Genomic DNA, 25,421 nt, shown 5'->3' with positions numbered 1-25,421 from the left:
ACAAAATACAGTAGGCAAACGACCTCTATCGGTAGAGTGACCTGTAAAACACTTCGTAGCATTATTTATATTTTATGGCAATAGCAATCATAATAGTGAATATGTTATGCTGTAATCATAAATATGTATATTATTATCCCCACGCTTTTAAAAGGATATTGTGGTTATCTCCGCCGGCCTGGCCACTATCTCCTCCTTCACTATTAGCACTAGAACCTTGAAACTTACACACATGGTAGCTGTGAGTTATGGGTAAATAAATGGGTAAAACGGGTAAAAAAAAACCTCATTTTTGCTCACAACATGCGACGCACATGCTACTAACTTTTGACCCAGGGGTCAGATCAAAATTCCAAATAGTGCACCGTCGCAATTATGCTCACAGCTACCATGTGTTTAAGTTTCATGGATCTAGTGCTAATAGTGTAGGAGGAGATAGTGGTCGATGGGGGTTGGGGTGGGGCAGGGTCGGAGATTTTTTACATTAGCTTCTTCAATTCTACAGCGATTTACTTCAAATTGATACTGAACATCTCTTATGACAATACGGTTAATCTCAACTATGCATGGCCCCATTTCCAACTCTTGGGCGCCCCGCCCACATAAAACACGCCCACCCTATATTGTGTTTATACATTATTTCTTCATCTATTCACCCATTGTCTTTAAATTAATACTGAACATCTCTTATCACAACACGGTTTATCTCGACCACCCATGTCCACATTACCCTGCCCAGGGCCCCGCCCACGTAGGCATCACCCACCCAAAATTGCCTTTGACTATAACTTCTTCATTTCTACACCGATTCAATTCTAATTGATACTGAACTTCTCTTATGAAAATACGGTCAATCTCAACTATGCATGGCCCCAGTACCAACTCTGGGCGCCCCGCACACATAGTTCACGTCCACCCCAAATTTTGTTTTAACATAACTTCTTCATTTATTTACCAATTGAATTAATTAATTAATACTTAATTAATACTGAAAATTTCTTATGATAACACGGTCTATCTCGACAATCAAAGTCCACATCAACCACCCCAGGGGCCCACCCAAAAGTGCCTTTTAATATGCGGCGTGGGGATACGCGTCGGCCTCTGCCGCGCCATTTCTAGTTATTATTATTATTATTATTATTATTATTATTATTATTATTATTATTATTATTATTAGTATTACTATTATTATTATTATTATTATTGTTATTATGATTATTATTATTATTATTAAGACTATCGATCAGACAGAGGCGTACAGCTCTTATTGACACCTAAATGAGACATTTAACATGAGAATCAAAATACCGGGTAATCAAGCGCTAAAGACTCAACCGCCGGTTCTTCAAATATGACGAGGCTTAGGTTAATAAGAATTGCTAGGTACAACAGCAGAGTCAGCTGCCATTTCTTGTACAATCTGTAGGCCCTACAACACAAAGTATGTGTTAGCAGAGGATGGGATTAACGTTATTTTTGACAGAAACCAACAGTTTCAGTACTGGCGACAGAACTTTAGCTTATTGTAATCAAGCATGCTATTGATTTGCATTTAGTCCCCAAACTAATAGACACTTGTTCAACATTGCGTCAATATGTTAATAAACGATGATTTTGTGTAGGCAATGCATTCGAGTTAAAGTGAGTGAATTGTTTACAGAAACCAGAAGGTATATACAGTATACATGTATTCAAACAGACGACACAACACTTGTGATTTAGAGACATATTAAAAATACCGTTTCTTTACAAACAAATCATCAATCGAAAAAGAAGTTTGTAATATTTTTCTTTGATAAAATCCAAGATACGTGCTTTACTGACCAATGTTTTAAAACGCTATAAGGTCCAATTGACTGACTTGATATTGGTAGCGCTACGCTCTTTGCTCGCAGAGGTCCCGGATTTAAAATCACATGAAGGCAATTGTTTCTAAATTTTCTTTTTAACGTAGATATAAAACCTTTTTTCAAAATTTCGAAAATATGAAAATACGTTAATTTGAAGCCAAATGCTTAAAAACAAAACAATCCTCTTTTTCAAGAAATCACAACATTTATCAAACGCTGAATTTTAGAACATGTATTTACATACGCGACACAATTTCTCTCAGTTTTGAACTTGGCATTTCTCCCTTCCATCGCATCATGGACAAGTGTGGCAGCCAATATCAATTCCTGAAATGCAATGCACTGGTGCTCAGTTATATGGAAGCATTCACGTGCTTAATTGACACAAACTGCTACTTCTTCTTCGTACTTCATACAGTCAATTTCTGACTATTACAGGAAGGTCTATTATAGGCAGATATGGACACTGTCGAGTCCGTTGCCTGGGATGAACCAGTACTTGGTGTCTATGGAGGAGATAATGAGAACGCTCCCCGAGTAGGGAGGAGGCGGACACCTCAACCACTACACCACAGTGACCTTTACATATTCCAATGTAATATGTAATGTATTCGAAAGAGGAGAAACCTAGTCCCACAGGAGATACTAAGTCAAGCGTAGAAGATACCAACTACAAAATAGGATTTACTTAGTCTGAGTAAGTAAAAACATAGGCGTAATAAGAAGGTCCTTAGTCCAATCCAAATTAGGTGTAGGACAAGTATTTTGATCTTATTTACTGGTTGACAAGTATTAACTAGACGATAAAAGTCCTGCAATATAACCAGAAAATAATCACGACTTGTCTTAAAATAAGGAGATATGTAGTAAGTAAGTAGAAACTAAGTCCAAATAAGGAGATACTTAGCCAAAAGTAGGTGTTATATGGATCTATTTACAAGTTGACAAGTTTTATTTGGCAATATTTAGTCCTTATAATATCGCCCGAATATAGGGACGGCTTATCTACAAATGAAGATAAACGCAGTCCACGTAAGTACATGTAGATACTTTAAGAAGATAATAAGTCCGAATTAGGTGTGCTACTAGTATACTAATCTTATTTCCTAGACAAAGAGTTTTAATAATGCGATTCATTATGTTCTTATAGTATCCCCAGAAAATAATGGCGCCTTGTTTTTGAATACAAAAGCATCACCATGACCTATATTTTGCAAGAGACCTTTGTAAATCCTAATTTGCTTAGTGAACTATTATGCCAGGTTCGGTTATCTAACATTCACCCAACCTACCACCAAAATGAAAAGTTGTCAGTTTTGGGCAAAATGATGTGCAGTCAGCGCATCAAGATAAAGTGAGAATATGTTAGCTTACCGCCGATATATGATTGACATACTGCTGCAAACGTTATATGACTGACATAATGCTGCAAACGTTATATGACTGACATACTGCTGCAAACGTTATATGACTGACATACTACTGCAAACATGATATGACTGACAATCTGCTGCAAACGTTATATGACTGACATATTGCTGCAAACGTTATATGACTGACATACTGCTGCAAACGTTATATGACTGACATACTGCTGCAAACGTTATATGACTGACATACTGCTGCAAACGTTATATGGCTGACATACTGCTGCAAACATTATATGACTGATATACTGCTGCAAACGTTTAATGACTGACATACTGCTGCAAACGTTATATGACTGATATACTGCTGCAAACGTTATATGACTGATATACTGCTGCAAACGTTTAATGACATACTGCTACAAACGTTTTATGACTGACATACTACTGTAAACGTTATATGGCTGACATACTGCTGCAAACGTTATATGGCTGAAATACTGCTGCAAACGTTATATGACTGACATACTACTGCAAATGTTATATGACTGACATACTGCTGCAAACGTTATATGGCTGACATACTGCTTCAAACGTTATATGACTGACATACTGCTGCAAACGTTATATGACTGGCATAATGCTTCAAACGTTATATGACTGGCATACTGCTGCAAACGTTATATGACTGACATACTGCTTCAATCGTTATATGACTGACATACTTTTGCAATCGTTATATGGCTGACATACTGCTGCAAACGTTATATGGCTGACATACTGCTTCAAACGTTATATGACTGACATACTGCTGCAAACCTTATATGACTGACATAATGCTACAAACGTTATATGACTGGCATATTGCTGCAAACGTTATATGACTGACATACTGCTTCAATCGTTATATGACTGACATACTTTTGCAATCGTTATATGGCTGACATACTGCTGCAAACGTTATATGACTGACATACTGCTGCAAACGTTATATGACTGACATACTGCTGCAAACGTTATATGGCTGACATACTGCTGCAAACGTTATATGACTGATATACTGCTGCAAACGTTTAATGACTGACATACTGCTGCAAACGTTATATGACTGATATACTGCTTCAAACGTTATATGACTGACATACTGCTGCAAACGTTATATGGCTGACATACTGCTGCAAACGTTATATGACTGACATACTGCTGCAAACGTTTAATGACTGACATACTGCTGCAAACGTTATATGACTGATATACTGCTGCAAACGTTATATGACTGACATACTGCTGCAAACGTTTAATGACATACTGTTACAAACGTTTTATGACTGACATACTACTGCAAACGTTATATGGCTGACATACTGCTGCAAACGTTATATGACTAACATACTACTGCAAACGTTATATGACTGACATACTGCTGCAAACGTTAAATGACTGACATAATGCTACAAACGTAATATGACTGGCATACTGCTGCAAACGTTATATGACTGACATACTTTTGCAATCGTTATATGACTGACATACTTTTGCAATCGTAATATGGCTGACATACTGCTGCAAACGTATACAATTAAAGTAAACACACAATCTGAAATGTCGGGGGAAATTATGCCTAATTTATTCAAGAAATGGGCAGACTCACCGATTCAGTTATCTCTTGTTCACTGCCAATCATGTGTTTTCGGGAGACTTTCGCTTCTTGGGGGACATCAAGAAGGTAGTGTGAGTACCTGTCAACAATAACAAAAACTAGCAAAAAAAAATAGTGTGTTCTCGGAAACATAGGATTTGCTGCAAGTGCGTTTATTAATGTCCAAGATTAGCCTGTGCAGTCCGCATGGGATTTTTCGTTTAAATGATGACTCTGGTAAACGAAAAGCTGATGTCTAGCGGAAAGTGTTGCCCATGATTATGTGTGTAGACTACAAATCCTAAACTGGGATGGGACGATATTTTACCCACATGCACCGTATATAATGGAACTGCATGTGGATGAACACAAATATGATGTATGGGTATAGGTCAATTAAACTGTTTCTCTAAACAATTGAAAATATGGAAGTTTTCATGCGTTATTTAGCAAGCCATGCATTGGGTATCATGAATTTTAGCAAAAAGTGTTTATTTAATAAGAAGAATTAAATTGTGACATTAAATAATAAAATAAAACAACTTTTAAAACTTGTTTCTTCAAGGGTAAGTCCGGGTGAGAATTGAATTAATTAGTAATTACTTTGAAACCAACAATATGCTTGCTTGTAGATCAATATCCGGCACCAACAACATATGAACATTTGAAAAAAAATCCATAATGCTGGCATGATTGTCTACTATTATACCTAATAACATTTTATTTTTTGTCTACCTGTAGTCATGGTCAATAACCGTCTCAATTTCATCGCTTGACTTCTTCCGAAATTCGATCGGACTGGACGGCAGAGAGGTCTGTTCCACGCAAGACTCGTCATCAGGCGCCATTGTAACAACAATCTTTGGTATCACCAGTCTAGGCTCACCCTGACCTGACAACGCGGTTTGCTTTTTATTTTTACACAGTTCATTATCCGATGCATTGAAGTGAGAGTTTGCATCGTGCACTTGCTTAGATGATGATTTAGCAACATCTGAGCTGTCATTATCTTTAAAAGGTTTAATTCCTCCTGTAATGTTAATACGCGCTGCTTCCATCCTATTAAAGTATTCGAATAAAAACAGCTAACAACTATATTGCTCTCTCATATCGATATGTTTAACGACTACAACTTCCTTTGTCTCCAATATGTCGACTGTTTCGGTTAAAACACTTTAAAGCGTTACACTTAACATCCTCTTGAACCATCGCTTCATACAGTAGCTATTAAAGTTTGTGTCTTCAACGCTGAATCTTTACATGTTGTAAATCACGAATTAGAAAGAATGAAAATTATTAGTTAGTATAAATCTTAAGCATGTTCTAAAAAAAAAATTCAGCAAGGGTACTTCGATGTTTGAAAACCATCCTATACTATGTGTCATAATAATTACAATTTAAAGTTCTTACGTTTAACCTTACACTGAAAACAGACCTTTGTCGGGCTCAACACATCTCTATGTACCAATAACATTTTACCGGTGTGCGCATCTTTCAGTCTTGAGAGGCTGTGAGCAGTAGAGTTAATATTTGTTAAGGGAATGAACCATATGTATGCTATATGTTGGTTGTTTCGTGGGTAATTTTCATAAAGATGTTACATCTCAAATATTTTATAAATATAAAACCATGAATCATTACGAAAATAATTATTAACTTTTTGTCTTTTGATTTCTTGCCCTTTTTTTACAAATGTTTACAGTCTGTTTACATCAAAATAATCAAATATGTTGACTGTGTCAAACCGGCAAATTGAAAGTTAAGTTTTGGATGAGTCGTGGGTATTGAATGGCTGTTCCAATTTAACGATTTGCATGCTGTAAACACTCTTAACAAAGACATAGCCGAGGAGGTTACTTTCTTTGTTGTTTGCCATAAGCAGACAACAGTGACAAGTTTATCGGTTTATTTTACAAATTATAATCAACTTCGTGTTTTAGACACATAGACAATAGACACATAAACAATTATATCAATTGCACAACTTTTATGATATGTAAATAATATCATTTCATTGTTAATCATTATAACATTACATAACATTATTTTAAATACTTTGTTCAAAATTTGTTAATTTTATACATAACTTCAACACAAATCTAATACATGGAAAGTTTAGAAAGTCACAAAGTAGAGAATGATATGGTCGATAGCCTTGAAATTCAACATTAACGGTCTGCACAATGTGGACAGAAGAAATCCGACAGCCTTCGTACAACTCTGACTTCTGAGCAGAATTTGAGGTAGCACCATTGGCAACATGCTGTACATTGTGCCCACTTCACAAACACTATTCCATCATATTGGCAAATTTCTGGAGGTGAAAAGTTATTGCAAACACAACAGTGATTTGCTGTGTCATCTTCTGAAGTCACTCTCACTATCTGTGAAAACTTCATTTGTTTTCAATTATTTTTTAACCCTAACTTTATCTTTGAATTTTCCTTTTTCGTTCACCCTTGATCTTTCAATTTCGTATTCTAGTAGCTGGTTGAATACTTCGTCCTCTGTAATTGGTTTGCCTCCCAAGTTTGGTTTCTTTTTGGTTTCTTTTGCCTTGTTTTCATTCGTTTTTTTTATCTTGTCTTGCTTTTGGCGCGGTTTCAATTAGTTTTTATCTTATAATTCTTTCATTGTCATACTCTATGTTTCTGTGTTGCATTTTATTTTATTATTTTTTTGAGGGGGGGGGGGGGGGGAGAATGATTGTGATGGCAAAATCAGCTCAATGGGAACCTGTGTTGCATCAAAAAGGAAAATTTCGACTTTTCTGAATCAAGCCTGGAAGCCTGGATTGTGATTGGTGTCATTGACTTCAAGTACGCTTTTCCAGACAACTCTGCGATGTCATACTTTGTAGTTATTCTACCCTTTTCTTTAGCCATGTATAAGTTGCACTCACTATGGAATGCGGCATTCAATGGACCAAAGCATGCTATGTCCTCCAACGGTTGGAGGGCATGCGAACTGTGTGGTGGATAGACAAAACAGATCACATGGTGCTGCCTTGCCCAATTTACAATGTCAAGAGACACATAAGAAGAATGACCATCATAAATCAGCAAGATGAGTTCAATGTTGTCACCAGATCCCCTTTGTAAACATTTCAAGAAGTGCTCATTTAGGTAATTCATGAGAACTTCACAATTCAACCACCCAGAGTATGACATGGTGTAGGCTGCCCCAGCTGTTGCATTATTCATGAACTTGTCGTTTAGCCGTTTCCCTTTGGATAGATAGAAGGGTACCTGCTGCATTTACACAGGCTACTATGGTAGCTGTGCCTGTGTTTGGTGAGGTTACTGCTTGCGTTTTAGTTGAAGAAACACCAGTAATAACTTTTGATGGCCTGTGCTCCGGTTGAATTCCCGTCTCGTCAAGGTTGTAGATCAGATTTGGTTTTGATTCGAGATTGTACTTTTCAAGAACCGCATTCAGATCACAATAGTAAATGGCAATGTTTTCTTGGGTCACTGCTGCTGGATGAAAGGGCCCTTGGTTTTATTATCTTTAATCTATGATCCCATCTTTTCAGAAAGTTATAGTACCAGTAATTACTCAGCTTGTCATCTGAATTACGCCTTCCAAGCTTTACTGCAAGTTCACTGGCTTCAAAATTCAATTGTGCACGATTTAAACCATACCACACATGCGCCGGTGATTCAAGATGGTTTACCAGCAGCTCCTCTTCGTCTAATGCAAACAAGGAATCCTTACCCCACTTTGCTTTTACATTCACTTTGTTCAGAAACCTGTCCCTTAATGTTTGTTTGGAACACCAAATGTCACAGCAGCTCTGTCCAATTTCATATGGTTTTCTTTAACAGCTTTATTAGATGCCATCATCAGATTGACCAAAGGTATACTGCTTCAGATTCTTCATTCTGACAGTTTTTTTCTGAAAAGTACTATTAAACACAACATTGATTTCTAATTGATAATTTGTTTCCTCTCTTTTCATATTTCTAATTAAATAAAAGAACAATAAGAAACACTTACTAGAGTGTTACCTAGGACGATGTTAGCGTATTTACAGCAAATGCGTTGCGCATGCGCAGTCCGCCATTTGTAAAAAATGTCATTTAAAAATACCGGAACGCACTGCAGCGTGTGCTAACGTTTTATGATGTCATTTCACGCGATCTCTATAACCACGACTCAACAAGAACCCACGACTCGACCAGAACCCACGACTCAACCAGAACCTACCATACTATTTTTCGTACAGTATGTTTGCTTCAAAATGATCTGTCAATAAACTGCTAACCTTTCAGTTCAATATACTTCATTGATGGACCTTGTTTCGTATCCTAAAACATTGAAAATCTATCCCTTAATCGGTGAGATGTCCTTCGTTACAACACTTGAAAGGATTCATTAATTGGTATGAATACGTTTAAAATATAATGAACTTAACAAAGAATTGTTAGTTATTATTGGTCAATTTACCTTTAATTATTGCGCTTAAGTATTTGGTTACCACAAGTAATTTATGAAAAGTACATAAATATGCTTACAGCATTAATAATCCAAATTTGATTTTCGTTGGAAGATGTGTCTTGCATATATAACTGATCATTATGGATCTACATTGTTGGATCTATATAAAAACGACCAAGGTCAGTAGAAAAACAAAGTTTGTTCCACATTCCAGGCTGTCCAAACAATTCAACTACATTGTATATCGTAAAAGGTATGCATGCACGTGTTATAATGAACAATTGAAATACATATATCACCATTATTGGTCGTTTCCGTCCTTTATCTTCCATCTGATCTGTTAAGCGATAGAGTTCGAATTCTTCCTGGTCCTCTGTTGCAATTTAAGGTACCATGCGGAACCTAAATCGCGATACATTAGATATGCTTACATAGATATGTAGAAATGCTTCAAATAAAACGAGAAAGAATATGGTTAGGGAAGCAAAATACGCCGATCTAATCGTAGATATGGAACAATCTTAATTATCATGCCAAATGATTTCAAATAAGTGTTTTTACCAATATTTGCAACAAGTGACAAAATATGAATATATAATTCTAAATTTTGACAGATAAGAAGGTAGTGAAATAAATCAGTACAACCCTTATAGATCTGCATTCAGTTGTACAAGAAAAACAACTATGGCAGCCATTAATTTGACAAGATTTAAATTTCAAAATATTTAACAACGCAACAGCCAAGAATTCCAATATACGTTAATCTGGCTACTAGTATGTACATGTAGATCAATCCACTAGAACCAAATGAAAATGATTACTGTTGACAATTGTCCTTAACCCTTTAAGTGCTGGAACCGAATTGTGAAGGCCTTTGCAAACAGTTTGGATCCAGATGAGACGCCACAGAACGTGGCGTCTCATCTGGATCCAAACTGTTTGCTGTTCTTATAGTGTTCTTTGAGAAAAATCGAAGAAAATGCTAATTTTAGAAATTCAGCAGACGACATTTTAGCAGACGAAAAATTTCCCAGCATGCAAAGTGTTAAAAAGTGCTGAATCACTAGATTCACTCGAAGGCTATTAACGTAAACTATCATGGAGTATAAACAAACATTTACTGTAGCTCAACAAACATGGGAGATAAATCAGATGCTGGTCGGATGCGAACCTCTTGCTGGATTATGCAACCATATATTGATAATTAAGGAAACGATTGAACGATAATATTGAGCGACAAGCGAGGACTGCGACATACGTTGATCGATAGTGTATTATACTTGCCGTGAAATCTCTGTTTGGTTTGCTTGTCAGGATTGATTTAACTTAATTCGTGTGTAATTTTAGCTAATAAAGCAATATAATACATATTGCATTTATGTTGGGATATATAGTTTTTTTAAGTTATACCCATTTTGCTATCTGAATATTTATCCTACTGTTTATCCTGTTTAAGTACTTACTCAATACAATACTGGTTGAATTTTGAATTCAGTTTATGATTTAATCCATTAACTTATGCCTTCTTGCGAACTTAAATGCACGATTCACATTTGAATATCTGTTCGTTATTGTATGGCCACTGTCATACAATAGAAGTTAAAGTGAGCGGGGAATGTATAATAACACATGTTTTGTGAATAGTAACATTATCAAACATAATTATATCGTTCCTATTACTTTAATTGGTTTATTCACATCTGACGGAAAATTATATCATGCCGGTTTACCTCTAACAATTATTAATTTCCTTTCGTTTAGTGGGTAGGGGGGGGGGGGGGTCTTTAGGGAATTCCTACGGAAGCTTTCGCTATAACACTCCTAATCAATTGTTGTAGTCCATAGCAATGTCAGATATTAAGGATTATCGGGAAATACCGTTCATTAAAGGGAACTGTTTACAGATTTGTGCGTGTTTTGAAGTTTGTCATTCAATGCTTTATATTAATAAATGTAAACATTGGATCTAAAAAGCTCCAGCAAAAACAAGAGTAAAATTAAAGAAAGAAAAAAAAGTAACCCTCAACTGGGCTCGAACCACTGACCCTAGAGTAAAAGTCTAACGCTTAAACTACTCGGACATACGCGCTCATAAATGAGTGATGTATTTTATACTTTATATAAGCATTCCTCGTAGTGACACAAAATGTAACGACAACAACAGAACTCTACAAATTATTCAATCGTTATAATGTTCAGGTTTTAAAATCGTGAAAAGATGCATATAATGGATATTTTAGAGCATGGTAAATGGTAAATGTTCAGTATGACTGATTCCTCGCAAATATCATAACTACAACGAAAATTGCGAATCTGAAACATTTGTTTTATTTTGTCAAGTTACCAAAACGTGAAAATGTCCCTTTAAGGGATATATATTTCTTAGCGTTACATGTATAGTCTCTTTATATTTATAGTTTTCGCTGCTGAAGCTTTTGTGTGCGCAAATGTCCTTTAAAGTGGTCACAAACAGCGACATTAGCACTGTTGACATGTCTTGTCTTTTTATCAATGTGACATACAGTGTGGTGTGAATTTAAACTCACCAAACCATATCAGTCTTTTGTGAGCGTTATATCTTGAACATATCTGAGTTGATAAACTTTCAGCAGAAAAGTGATATTCAGTCCTTGAGCATTAAACGTAGTGAAATATATTGCTCAGTTGCTGCTCCGTATTGATAAGAGGGTTGTAAACGAAGATTGCCTCAATGTACAAGTTTCATAATCACTTCTTATTGAGTTATTACGGCATTAAGTGATGTTCCATTTAAGCGACAGTGGCCTGATCTCAAGGAAAATCAAAGTACTGACAGTACTGGTGTGACGATGCTTTTGAGAGGATGGATATAAAAGCATCAAGTTAAGTTTATCTACATCACCACAATCACCACAATTGTGCATGTTGGTACGAAAAAAAAATTTGGTACAACAATTTTGCGAAAAACATTTGGGTATGAAAACAAATTTGGGTACGAAAAAATATTTGGGAACCAAAAAATTGGGACCGAAAAATTTTTGGTACGAACAAAAATTGGGGATGAAAAAAAAATGGGTACGAAAAAAAAATTGGGTACGAAAAATTTTAGGTATGGAAAAAAATTGGGGGAACGGGAAAGTAGTACCTGTGGGGAACTTGACCCACACTCGCACATTTTCGGCCCTTTCCGTCAAACATCAGATAAGTTCCTCGAAGGCAATAGTTTGAATACACATTTCGGAAGCGGTAATGCGGTCCTACCTACGCGCGTCAAAATGTAAGCGAAATATGTACACAAGTCTGTCAGGAATGATTGAATTAAAGGGATCTTTTCACGCTTTGGTAAATTGACAAAATTGAAAAAAGTTGTTTCAGATTCGCAAATTTTCGTTTTAGTTATGATATTTGTGAGGAAACAGTAATACTGAACATTTACCATGGTCTAATATAGCCATTATATGCATCTTTTGACGATTTTAAAACCTAAAAATTATAAAGCGTTGCAACGCGAAACGATTGAATAATTTGGAGAGTTCTGTTTTTGTCGTTAAATTTTGTGAAACTACGAAGATTGCTTATATAAGGTATAAAATACTTCAAATATATGTACTCGGCGGAATAGCTCAGTAGGCTAAAGCGTTTTTTACTTCAGGACTCTGGCAGGACTCCAGGGGTCACTGGTTCGAAACCTGGTCCGGGCAATGTTCTTTTCCTTTTTTTAATTTTATTCTTGATTTTTTACTGGAGCTTTTACGATCCAATGTTTACATTTATCGATATAAAGCATTTAATGAATAAGTTAAAAAATGACAAAATCTGTGAAAAGGCCCCTTTAACGAAGAAAAGTTTTTTGAAGCGATGTGCAGAAAATAAATTAAACAAGAGCTGTGTTTGTGACACACAATGCCCCCTGCTGCGCAGCTTTGAACCCATATATTTTACCTTTGACCTTGAAGGATGACCTTGACCTTTCACCACTCAAAATGTGCAGCTCCATGACATACACATGCATGCCGAATATGGAGTTGCTATCTTCAATATTGCAAAATTTGACCCTTTGACCTTGAAGGATGACCTTGACCTTTCACCAATCAATATGTGCAGCTCTATGAGATACGCATGCACGCCAATATTGAAAAAGTTTTGGCCAATGTTAAAGTTTTGGGACAGACAGACAGATGCTTTATATTTGACATTTGACCTTGAAGGATGACCTTCACCTTCACCTTTCACAACTGAAAATGTGCAGCTCCATGAGATGCACATGTATGCCAAATATCAAGTTGCTATGTTCAATATTAAAAAAGTTATGGCCATTAAAGTTTTCGGACGGACGGACAGACTGACACACTGACTGACTGACTGACTGACAGTTCAACTGATATAGGCCACCCTACCGGGAGCATAAAAAGCAATGGCGATATTTTTCTCAGCCACATAATTGTTAATAGTTTGATATCACAAAATTAAAGTGAAAGTAAAACTGTCAAAAATGACAACCTGTCAACGTGTTGTTTTTGCTGGCACGAGAGGGCGATTACACTCAATGTGTTCACATTTTGACCATAGGCTTTGTCAATGACCTTTATAGTATGGGTAGCTTTGATATTATTTATTGCTATCATGTAACTGCATGATTGTGTATATGCTCACAATACACAAAGCATAAATAATGATATAAATATACTGATTGAGCTTATAATAATCTGAGAACTATAGCCAGGTCAATTAAGGACTTAAAATACAATTTTGTGTCCTGATTTCATGAAGAAAGTACCATGCATGTCCTAGATTTCAAATTCAAGGCCCTGGTGTGACACATTGGTAGCATTACCGTTAAACTGTTACCAGGCTTATGAAATTAGTTTTTATTGAACTATCTAAGGAAATCTAAATCAGGCACTGATTTTTCTTGTTTTAATACAGTCATTGAACAGTTGTGGCCTCTGGGTAATGACCAATTTTTGCTTACTTGTCACACCCTTAAAACTGTCCACACGTCTATAATAGCAAATCTGGATTTAGGCGATCTTCAATGGTACATTTAAACTTTAGCTCTGTTACAAGAGTGCTGGTAAAGTCCAGTCACATATTTAAATCAAGGCCATGTCAAAATCAAAGTGTCAAAGACAAATGAAAGATGCGTTCATTAATTATTGTCCAGTTGTTAACTACTGCTGTAAGTTTTTATATAATATGACAGATGAACATCATGTGAGAGAAAATTCACATTATCATTGTATATCAGGTTTAGCAACCTTTTAGATAACAAAGTATGCTAGTTTTCAATGTCGCTTCTGGGGATCGAACCCGTAGGGCTTTTAGGAAGATTCTGACATTTTCGATCCCTCAAATATTGTCGACTCGGTTTTTTGAGTCGGTTCATGACGGATAATGGAGCTTGATTGGTCATTGTCGGCTCTGGTACTACTTACATGTACCCCGGGTACTCTTAAGTATATTTACATGTACCCTGGGTACTCTAAGTATACTTACATGTACCCCAGGTACGGTAAATAAACGTAATTGTACTCGGTCCATATTAGACTGTACCCGAGTTGTATTCGTGCCCAAAATCCGATGTGGTAAAACGCGCAACGGATTATCTTAAACACACTTCTCTTCAAAAAACACTGCATCAACATGCTTTTTGAGTATGTGTTCCGATAATATAGAGGCCATTCTTCAGAAAATTGACATAAATGTGTATATATAATTATTTAAAAAAAATAGTCGACAACGACTGATTTATGGTTAAATTTCCCAGGTACATTTAAGTATATTTACCGTACCCGGGATACATTTAAGTATACTTAAGAGTACCCGGGGTACATGTACGTAGTACCCGAGCCGACAATGAACAATCGAGCGATACTGGAAGGTGCAACATCTCTCACGCCCCCTAGCACCACCTTTAGCAGTATTCAATTCTCAACAGGAAAAAGCTGGAGTCATTGATCCCGAGGGACAAGAAAAACAATTGATTAATGATCGAAATAAATAATTTGATTAATGACAATTCTGTTATTTGAGCCAGGTCACAGGAAAAGCGCAGTCAAATCAGTATCCAATTAAATTATTTGCTATTGTCAGAAAAACGCTTTTAAGCAAACAGCTTTCAAGCGACTTCTGGCTGATCTAGATCCAAACTGGCCACAATAGCCTTAACCCTTTGCATGCTGGGAAATTTGTCGTCTGCTAAAATGTCGTCTGCTGAATTTGTAAAATAAGCATTTTCTTCATTTTTTTTCAAAGATACTATCAGAATAGCAAACAGTTTCGACAGAACGTGGCGTCTCATCTGGAACCAAACTGTTTGCAAAGGCCTTTAAAATTGGGTCACGCACTGAAATGGTTAATGTCTCTTTTACCGTGACACAGTTCGTTTAACTTTAAAATGATAAAAAGTACTAACACTAAGAAAGAGTACTAACCAGTAAAAGTTTGAAATCAATGTTGAATCTCAGGACAGCTTAGTGATCTGCAAATCCCCGATGAAATGTTGATATCGGGTATCATAGTCATTTAATAAGTCGCAAAATGCTCGATCACAATTTATAAAGCACAATGTGACTTATATTGATAACTAAAAATTTTTTTTTTTTTTTTTTTTTTTTTTTTTTTTTTTTTTTTTTTTTTTTTTTTATTCAATATAAAACATACAATGTAAATGTGTGCATAAGCAAGAACAAAAGTGGTATAATACAACAGTAATAATGTCAAACACATATTGTACATGATATGCTAGGATATACTGTTTTGTTTTGCTTTGGTTGCATGTGGTGTATGCTGTTGTTACTAGAGTTAGGTAGAAGACAACTGGACTGGGTTATGAAAGTTTATGCGTTTCCATTTTTGTTCAAAAATATGAAGTTTATCGTTGTTGAGGGCTATTTCTTTTTCAATTTGGATCTTTAGTTTTAAATAGTTTATAAAACAGTTGAAAGTAGGTATTTGTTTTTTGTATTTGAAGCTAAATATAAAATATTTCATTAATATAATAATGTGGTTCACAGTGTTATTAATTTCTGGTATTTTAAAATTATTCACACCGAAACTGATATTTAAGAGAGACAGTTTTAATTTTAATTGTTGGTTCTCTAGAAATGTTGTTAACTGGTTCCATAGAATTTGAATATGTTTGCACTCCCAGAAAAGGTGTTCTATTGTTTCAATGTGTTCGCTGCATATATCACATAAATTTGTGTTGGATAGGTTGCACTTAAAAAGGTATTTATTTGTAGCTATGATTCTATGGACATATTTATATTGAAAATTTCTCAGTGTGCTATCAATAGTTGTTTTATATGGCATGATAAATATTTGTTTCCAATTGAATTCTTGTTCTCGAAGAAGGCTTTGCCATTTATTTTGAATCTTGGAGTTTTCTGCAGGGTGTTTAATTTGTAGTTTGTAAAATATTTTGTTTGTTTTGTTTTGTTTTGCACGTATGTTTTCCGTGAATGATGTTTGAGTACATGGTGTGTTATTTGTATTAATTGTAGATTTAATATGTATGGGTATGCTTTTAATTAATGTGTAATACATTAGGAAATTACCCGAAGGTATTCCGTATATATAACATATATTCTCAAAAGAGTAGAAGTCTTTTATTCTGTAGTCATACATTTGGTCGACATATTTAATGTTTTTTTCAAACCAATGTTTATAGAAAAAGGTCTTATTGTTTGAAGTTATGTCTTTATTGTTCCATAAAATAGTTTTACTGGTGATTTGGGTTTCTAGATTATGAGTAACATTAGTCCATGCCGATAAAACATGAGACAGAAATATGTTTTCGTTTGCAATTTCATGCAAAATGGTATTGCTGATGTTACATTCAAAAAGTAAGGAGTCACCATATTTTTTTAGGATTTCCTGGTAGAATAATTTCCATTTACTTGTATTGGTATTATCTAGATATCTTTTAACCCAGCTGCATTTGATTGCATTCAAGAATGAGTCGATGTCCGTTAATTGGATACCTCCTTTTTCTACTGATTGAATTAACTGAGTTCGCTTAATTTTATCAGGTTTACCGTCCCATATGAAATTAAATATTTCTGATTGTATATCTTTAATAATATCATTTGGTGGGTTTGGGAGAACTGTTAGTGTATAAATTAATTTAGGGAGTGCAAATGTTTTCAACACTGTGTTTTTTCCGATTAGCGTAAGTTTACGATGCTGCCATGATTTTAAACAATTTTTAAATTTTTGTAATTTAGGCAGTATGTTTTTTAGAATGGTTTCATTTTCATTGTTTGTAAAGGTTATTCCTAACGTTGTTGCTTCATCTGATGTCCAGTGGAATTTCATTTCTTTTTTAAGTTGAATATTACTTTGTTTAAATTTACCTACTCGTAGCACAGTGCATTTACTTTTGTTAAGTTTAAGACCCGATGCCGTTCCAAAAAGGGTAAGTGATTCTATAAGATTATTGAACGAGTCAATACTGTCATTTAAAAAATAAGTTGCGTCGTCAGCAAATAGGGACTGTTTAATTTCTTCGTCAGGTTCTAGCGATATTCCATTTATATGTTCATTTGATTGGATATAGTGTGATAGATACTCGATGCATATAATAAATAGTGAGGATGAGAGGGGACATCCTTGTCGTACCCCTCGTTCGATGTTAAAACTGTTTGAGAAGAAGCCATTGTTAATTATTATACTGTTAATATCGGTATAAAATAGTTTTACCCATTTAATTAGGCTTTCACCGAAATTCATATTTTCTAAGCAAGAGAACATGAACGAATGGTCTAGTGAATCGAAAGCCTTTTCAAAGTCTGCAAAGAAGATGAGGCCAGCATTGTTTGGTTGGTTGAAGTAATTTATGCATTCTTGTATCAGACGTACATTTTCACCAATGTATCGTCCTTTAATAAAACCAGATTGAGATCTTGAAATGACTGATGGTAATACTTTTTTAATTCTGTTTGATATACTTTTAGTTGCAATTTTATAATCATTGTTTAGTAAACTAATCGGGCGCCAGTTTGATAAGGATTCTAGGTTTTTTCCAGGTTTTGGAATGAGTGATATTATACCTTGTTTTTGAAGCATTGTTAAGTTTTCGTTGTTAAATGAATAGTTCAGTGAATTAATTAAATATATTTTGATATCATTCCAGAATATTTTATAAAACTCGATTGTAATGCCATCAGATCCTGGACTTTTGTTGTTTTGCATTTCTTTTAGTGCTAACCCACATTCATATTCATTGAGTAATCCGTCACACAATAGTTTTTCCTCTTGATTTAAAGCATGATGTGTATTTTTAAAAAGGGTGTTATTTTCAACATGTTTTCGTTTATAGAGGGTTTCGAAAAATAGACGTTGTTCTTCTAGTATTTGAGTTCTGTTTGTTATATCTTCGCCGTTGACTACTAATTTGTGTACCGTTTTTTGTTCACTTCTACGTTTTTCAATGTTTGCGAAGTATTTTGTATTTTTTTCATTGTGTTCAACATGCTGAGCACGTGCTCGTAGTATTACTCCATTGAGATGTGTATGATAAATTCCTTCTAATACTTGTTTTTTTGATGTTATTTCATTTTCAATATCAGTTGTATCGTTTGTTTTTTCATGCATTTGTTTTTCAAGTGTTTCAATGATTTTGATGGTTTCAGCTTCAAGTTTGTGTGTTTCTTTTTGTTTAAATGATGTGTATCTGATTGTTGTGTTACGTATATTTCCTTTAATTACTTCCCATAAGGTGTTTGGGTTTGCATCTTTATTATCTTGAACTGTATTGAATATTTCTTGTTTTATTTGCGCTTGATATTGTGTATCTAATAAGATGCTGTTATTAATTTTAAAGTATCCTGGGCCTCTCTCAGGTTGTATTTTGTGTAGTTTAAGTTCGACTAGAGAGTGATCAGTCATAAATCCTGGTTTTATGCTACATGTGTCAATTATGTTGCAAAGTGACTCAGATATTAAAAAGTAGTCTAATCTACAAAATATTGTTGGTTTTGTGTTTGAGTGCCAGGTGAATTTGCTTTCGTTTGGATTTATTGTACGCCAAATGTCTAACATATTGTAATTATCAATTATGTTATTCAAAACGTTTCTATTTTTAGGATGAGTATAAAGGTTTCCCTTCTTTTTATCTAATAATGGGTTAAGAACAGTATTGAAATCACCACCGACTATAATGTTTTTATCTTGGTTATTAATTATGAAGGATTGTAATGTTTCATAAAAAGAGGAATCATCTATGTTAGGGCCGTAAACGTTGATTAATGTTAATTGTGTTTCGTGTATTTTGATATCTATACTTGCTTGTCTGCCAACTATTATTTCATTAAAGTTATCGACTGTCATCCCAATAGTATTTTTTATCAGAAAGGCAATGCCTTGTTTATTAGTGTGTTGTCCACTGAGATAGATGTCTCCGTCCCATTCATCTTTTAAGGTTTGTGCTAAAGTGTGTGTCAAGTGACTTTCTTGTAATAGGCATATGCTATATTTTTTTTCGTCTAACCATTTGAAGATTTTTATACGTTTATCTTTATTGTTTAGCCCTTTTACATTCAAAGTGCATAATTTAATCATTTAAAAATGTGGAGGGTGATGTTACTGATAATTTGTGTGTTCTTGTCCAGTTAGTTTCTATTTTAAAACATGTCCAGTTGATTTCTGTTATAAGATATAGGTCAATGGAATTTTTCCATGATTTGGTGTTCGATGCAAAAGTGATGTGTATGTACAAATATAGTAAACATTTCATCATGACATATATATTGGAATAAATGCAAAGAAAAAAAATATAAAGGGACAAAATCAACTAAAAAAAAACAACAAACAATTGATACACAGAGATGCAAAAAACTAAAAACAAAAAAGAATAAAACATACGGTATTGGTATGGGTTTTTAAACAAAGTAATGATATATTTTTCCAATGTACTGCTAAAGTATCTAAGACGAGAACAGAAATATGTAAAACAAAACAACAACAAAACTCTTACATATGATGTCATGAATCAGTGGTTATATATGTATTAAATTATCCAATGTGCAATTATATATACACATATATATATATATATACATATCTATATATCTATATATATCCATATATACATATATACACACACACATACACATACATACATATACATATATATACATATATATATACACATACATATATATACATATATACATACATACATATATACATATACATATACACACATATATATACATACATATACATATACATATACACACACATACACACATAAACATATACATACACACACATATATATACATATGCATATATTTTAAGTGTTCTTTGTTGCTTATTTGTATGATGGTAGTGCATACAACTATCCGGAAACAACCACAAAAGAAAAACTTCATTATTTCGTTATCAATTTTTGGTAATATTAACTTCGGATAATGAAAGTTTTAGTACAAAATAATGGTGGAAAAAAATCTGCTCTACTTGATTTCTCTTCACCCTGGGAAGAGATATCGTAGAGAGAGATTCTAACAAGATGTCAGTACCTTTATTGAATGCCTCCTTTGAAAACCGAAAAAGGAGATATTGTTCAAGGTATATTCATATATATTAACAAATATATATACACCTACACATATACACACGTACATACACACATATATACATGCAATTCTTGTGATTTTCAGTTTTTCTGTATGTAAATATACACTTAAAAAAACTAAGCTATGTATAAGCTATGTATCTACATTTTCACTTGATTTTAAAATGCCTATGATTTTCTGTTTTTCTGTATGTAAATATTCACTACACAAACTAATCTATATATAAGCTATGTATCAACATTTTCACTAGATTTTAATATGCCTGTGTGATTATAGAATTAATGATAGCTGTAAAGAGTTAGGCTCCATATGATTGTCCTTCACAGTAGGGAGGAAAAAATTCTGATAGTTATTTGTTGCAAAAAAGTACCGATCATGTCATTGTATATATTATGTAAAGAATATTTGTTGTCTTAACATTACAATTTGTTTATCAGCGTAATTTATTTGTTTATAAAAGATGCGTTATTGAGTTTATTATTTAAGTCATTACAATTGACAAAAATATGACAGTGCACATATGCCAGTTTAAATGGTGACTATTTATAAAAAATAAATAAATAAGAGATCTACGCGTCTAAGATGAATTGTGTCTTAATATAAAACAGAATTTAACAAATCCATTTGTGCAAGGACACAAAAAAAACGCATGCATACATAATCCTACTCTCCTACTAACATACACATATGGTCGCTAATACATCTATGTTCGACACCTCCAACAAAGATGATATATTTATCAAAAAGCGTGGACGCAATCAATTAAATACATTGATATATTTATTAATACCAGCAAAGTGTTGTTTTACTTAATTTGATTTAAAAAAAAAAAAAACGAAAAACGCACACCTGCCTAGAAAAAAGTTGTGTTTTATTTATATAAAACAAAATTAAACAAATCCATGTGTGCAAAGATACAAAAAAAAAACGCATGCACATATAATCCTATTCGCCTGCAAGCCTACACACATGGTCGCTAATAATCTATGTTCGACATACACCTCCAACAAGAATGACAAAGGCTGACAGTGACAGACAAACATTTGTACCAATGTAGCAAACAACAAGACGCATATTAATTGCTTGTTCTCGGTGGTTTAAAACATATATGAATCGCGGTGAGTTGTATATAGTTTACAAAAATACTACACGAGTAAATATTATGCTTGAACTGAATTTTTTAAGTCAAACTATCTTTTAAATAAAGCGTTCTTAATATTAATTATGCCTAATGTGACACAGTAGTTTTTATATAATCACACTTCGTTCAGTCAGCGGAATAGTGTGGTCAGTGAAGCGTTAATCTTTTTCGTGACACAGTAGATTATATATTGTCACACTTTGTTCAGCGAATCACTGTGGTCAGTGAAGCGTTAATCTATATCGAACATACACTATACTATACTTGTTAACAAAGAAAAGCGCCAAAGTGTGGTGCGTACATTACTCTCTCTTCGGTGTGTTGTTTGGCCATGGCAGGTTCGTCCAATGTTCATAGTCTTCAAATTTCACAGTTTGAATTTTGTCCATATGGTTTTTGTAAAAGATTTTACCATTCATGAACCAAGCACTGTTTATTTCGTCTGGCATCTTCTTTTTCACGCACATTAGGACATGTAAGTTAAGTTTGGTCATGTCTTCATTGATAAAGATGTCTGTCCCTTTTAGCTGTTTCCTATTCGCTATGATGTCGAATTTTGTTTGCCTGCTAATCAACGACACTATTATGTCTCTGTTCTTGTTGTCCTTGTTTGGGAGTCGGTGCGCTATGTTGATGTCCGCCATGGTTATTTGGCACACGTTGTGAGCGCGCAGGACGGATATTACCAATTCAGCTGATTGTTTTGCTGTTTCTCGTAGGTTGGTATCCGCGATTCCTTTTATTTTGATGTTATTTGAACGTGAGTACTGTTCGCTTTCGTTTTCATACTTTTGCCTGTTCATGTCTATTTGCTTCAATTCTTTAAGAAGGTTCTCGTTCATTTCTTTTTGGTTTTTGATATCTGTTTCTAATACTTGTGACTGCGTTTTAAGCTTATCAATCTCTTGCTCTTTTTCAAAGAGTCTACCTTCTAGGACTTCAATATTCTTAACTACAGATTTCAATAGATCGTCTTTCATTTCTGCAAATAAATCTTTGATTGTTTTATGAAGGGTTCCGTCACCTTTAAATATGACATTGTCCAGCCGTTTATTAACACTGATCATTGAACTATCTAGCTTTTCAAGTTTTTTGTTTATTATTTTCATATGAGTTACGACATCGTTGTCGTCTTCTGGGTGTTTCACTTTTTCAGACTGCATGGCTGCTGATTTCTGCTTTGGTTTCTTTTTCTTTTGTTTGTCAATTTTCGGCGTTTCGTTAACACTACTGTCTACTTCGCTAACGCTAGATGCTTCTCGTTTACGCTTAAGATCTTCGTCATCAACGTGGCTGTTCGATATCATTTTGGATGGCAACGCCTTATCTTTTTTGAACAGTATACATCGGAAATTTTGACTTGAGGTTTTTAATTAAAATTCAACATGATGCTTTAACATTCAACATGATGCTTTAAGTTTATTTTCACAATTTACATATCAAAATAGTCAAGAGGTCTTACATTTTGTTCCCATCCGTATGCCTATCCTTTTTCACACTTTTAACTTACATAATTTTTAATTATTTCTCGCCCAGATAGAGTTTGTTTACCTCGTGCGGGCTACACACCACCATGTTCTACCGTTCTATGTTCTAACTAAAAATACCAGTAATCAGTATGCCAGTTTTGCCGTGTCAAGCTGTTACGATCCAGAGGCAGAGACCAGAAAGTCCTTCATTCACATCGAGTATATATCCTTCGAATTCCAACTATTGTTGTCATAAGCGGAGATTTAGTGAATAAATAATTCATATATCCTAAATGACAGCTTCTAAATAGCGAAACAAGCCAATGTATGCAGTAAGAAAGTTTTTAATCGAAACTCTCATTAAGGCGGCCATTGTTGAATGTTGAAACACGAACGACAACTCTGCTAGGAGAATGTTATCAATGCTAGGATCCTACGCAGTGGCGTATGCCCAAGGGAAGTAACTGAAAAATCGAGTTATCTCAATCGGACTGGCTCGGTCTTTTACATAGATGGCCATTGTGAAAATTTTTTAGGCGATTATCAAACCTTGGACGCTGCTGTTCCAGCATCGTCAAAAAGTCGATTGCAATTCTCACGTTGCGTTTAATTAGAAAAACCCTATCCAATGAAATGCCTAGATTGCAACCATGAAGATAAAAGGTTAATCAGTATAAGCAGGGTCTTAACGCAAACTACATGTAGTTCGTGCTTTTAGGGGTCGTTTCGGCAACTGTCTTCATAGAATCTGTATATAACATGTATTTGTTACGCACCTGGTACGTTAATGTACATTTCCGACTAATCAATACATAGATTATACCCTAAGGAAATTATATATCTTAGTAAAGTGATATTATGGGCATTTTTCACTGTTGAATTCAGCTGAAAAGAATTTACAGGTCAAAAGAGTTAGTTAAAATGTGGTTACTGACCAATTATCTGCAACTCATCTTGATAACAGTTGTTTATAAAAAATATATATTGTATTCGATATTTTACATGACTCACCCAGTCCTCTAAGCCGAAATGATCCGTGAAACAAAATAGTGTCTTTGTGTCGTATGAACGAATCTGCACTAAAACTAAATTAAGATTCACATCGTAAATCGAATCATTTCTGTCGTCAGTTGTCAAAACGAAAGTACGGTTGATATTGAAAAGAATTATTTTTCTCTTTCCGGGATATTGTTTTAGTATGTCGATGCTGCATTAACCAATATAAGTGTATATGACGTGAAAACACCAAAAATAAACAACGGTTGCGATAGACACCTATACACTGTTAGATGCCCATATGTTCATGCCTTTAAATTATACGGATGTTCATTATTTTATTTAAATTAATGTTAAACAAATACCTACATTATACCGTATTATATATGATTTTTATGAGATAATGGGATTTTAAAACGTTGAAACAGCAAGCGGAACAAGGGTATGTTTGATATTCTTTAATTTGATTGAGAAATATTTGGTGAACTTTTCTGGCGTGTTAGTTGCCAACACGTGTCCGGTTAGCAAAGTGGTGCACACGCTTCTAAAAGAAAGCACAGGCAAGTGCGCTCCAAATTAAAAATAGAGATTAAAGTTCCATTAACACAGTTATGTATAATCCCTGCATACACTTTCACTTGTGCACGCTCTTTTTTCTGTTTTCTTGCTGAATCACTAAGAGAGCAGGACGTCGTCGCTTGAGCTCCGCTAATTAATAATAATTATAATGATTATTCATGAGAACTACGTCGTGGTTCCGACGCTGTCCGGAGCTTATCACGCGTTCGCTCGTAAATGTTCGGATATCGTCGCGTGAAATTCACAGTAATATTTTGTCACACAAAATAATATTTTGCAACTCGTTAAATATCGATGCCAGACAACATCTTTCGTTGAACTTATTGCCTATTGCTATAAGGAACACCGATTATTTATGTGTTTACTTTATGTTACGA

At 34.5% G+C, this 25,421-nt stretch overlaps 1 long non-coding RNA gene across 1 annotated transcript; it reads right to left on the bottom strand.

Moving 5' to 3' along the window:
• Positions 1-9,120: 9,120 nt before the first annotated feature.
• Positions 9,121-24,621, bottom strand: LOC127874120 (uncharacterized). Its single transcript, XR_008046635.1, has 3 exons — positions 24,481-24,621; positions 15,713-15,759; positions 9,121-9,701 (listed from the first exon to the last, which is right to left on the bottom strand). It is a non-coding gene; the product is annotated as an uncharacterized LOC127874120 (long non-coding RNA).
• Positions 24,622-25,421: the final 800 nt, after the last annotated feature.

The sequence above is a fragment of the Dreissena polymorpha genome, chromosome 3 (assembly GCF_020536995.1).
Source record: "Dreissena polymorpha isolate Duluth1 chromosome 3, UMN_Dpol_1.0, whole genome shotgun sequence".
Classification (NCBI taxonomy): Eukaryota; Metazoa; Mollusca; class Bivalvia; order Myida; family Dreissenidae; genus Dreissena; species Dreissena polymorpha.
Note: the sequence above shows the minus strand (reverse complement) of the source record. Positions and strands in the feature narration are given on the sequence as shown.